We start from the raw sequence: 1657 nt of genomic DNA, 5'->3' as shown, positions 1-1657 counted from the left end.
TATTTATTTTTTTAAAAATAATTATTTTATTTAACTTTATTTGTTTATTTTAATTTAATCAGAGAGGGACAGAGAGAGAGAGAAAGTGAGAAAGCAAGCCGTCACATCCAGGACCCAAACCGCAGTCGGCCATGTGGGAGTCCAGCACCTTTAGTCACTATTCCACCTGCCAGCCCCCTTATGTAATTATTTCCAAGAAACCTTAAAATTCTACTCGTTAGGACCAGCAGATGGCTTAATGGTTAGGTTGCTGACTTCCATGTAGTTGACTGATGTTCAAGTCCCGAACCTGGTGACTTAAAATTCATGCTGGTCTGGGGCGTCTGCGCCGCACAACGCGGGGTTGCCACGGCCAAGATGCAGCAGCTCCAAGTCCAGAAAGTGGTGGACTCCATGGTGAAGAGTCTGGAGTGAGAGAACATCCGGAAGATGCAGGGCCTCATGTTCCGGTGCAGCGCGGGCTGTTGTGAGGACAACCAGGCGTCCAGCAAGGAGCAAGGAACCTCAGGTGAAGCAGCAGCTGGACAGTTGCGTGTCCAGGTGTGTGGATGACCACATGCACCTGATCCCGACTATGACCAGGAAGATGAAGGAATCACTCTCGTCTATGGGGAAATAAAAGTCCTTACCAGTGACCTTTGGGGCTGAGGACAGGAATCTATTTTAAAAGAGCAATGGGAATTTTAGTCTTTTAAGCAAAGTTTATGAAGAAATTAAGGTTGGCAACAAGTTTAAAGCGTATGTTACTTGCCTGTGAACACTGGTTTTTTTTTTTTAATCTTTTAATCCTAGAGAATGAAATGGAAAAAACTGGTGCTAAAATTTGGGTCAGAGGAACCAACAGGTGGCGTGGTGGTTAAGGCGCTGGACACTCCCATATGGTCGACCAGGGTTCGAGTCCTGAATCTGGTGGCTTGCTTTCTCACTTCTTCTCTCTCTCAGTCTCACCCTCTGTCTCTCTCTGGTCAAACTAAAAATGATAATAATAATAAATGAATGAATAAATCAAATAAATAATTATTTTTTAAAAATTTGGGTCAGAGTGAGCACAAAAGAGTGTTTCAGAACCTGAGTTCAGGTGACAATAGGACTCTCCCTTTTACCAAGTGAGAGCTCTCCAAGGAGCTAGATTCTTCCTGCACAGGTACCGACATACAGGTACTAGCTGGCTCCTCTCACCTGCCTGTGACCTGGTACAGTTTGAAGAGGTGTTTCTCTTTGTTGCCAACCTGTTTGCCAGTAGTAAGCACCATTTTTATAGGTTGTAAAACACAATTCACGAAGACACTAATTTAGAAGGGGAAAAGGTTTCTGGGGCTTTGTTTTGCTTGGTTTTGTTTTATATACAAGGGCAAAGTTGATGTAAATGAAGAGTTGGGAGGGAGAGTAGTTTGGATAACAGCTTGAAACAGTTCTTTGTGGACATCCTTTACTGGCCATCAGATGTGGATGTGTGTTTCCTCAGATTCTTACACAGCATGTTTTTCACCCTGGAGACCAGTTGAACACAGAGAAGTAACAGCACATTGAGTGTGGAAGGCAGAGATTCCCTCTTACTGACTGTTGGGCCCTGAAGCTGTCTACACAGAATGACAAGACAGTCTTTCAGTAACAGTTTCCCCTGGATAGGAAAGGGGGTTGTTATTGTGATATATAC

General features: G+C 43.8%; 1 pseudogene; it reads left to right on the top strand.

The window, feature by feature from the left end:
- The first annotated feature begins 306 nt into the window (after nt 1-306).
- LOC114007340 (protein FAM136A pseudogene) lies at nt 307-635 on the top strand (annotated as a pseudogene).
- The last annotated feature ends 1022 nt before the right edge of the window (nt 636-1657 follow it).

Source organism: Tupaia chinensis, unplaced genomic scaffold, assembly GCF_000334495.1.
Source record: "Tupaia chinensis unplaced genomic scaffold, TupChi_1.0 Scaffold000159_1, whole genome shotgun sequence".
NCBI lineage: Eukaryota > Metazoa > Chordata > Mammalia > Scandentia > Tupaiidae > Tupaia > Tupaia belangeri.
This window is presented reverse-complemented; position numbering and strand designations above follow the sequence as displayed.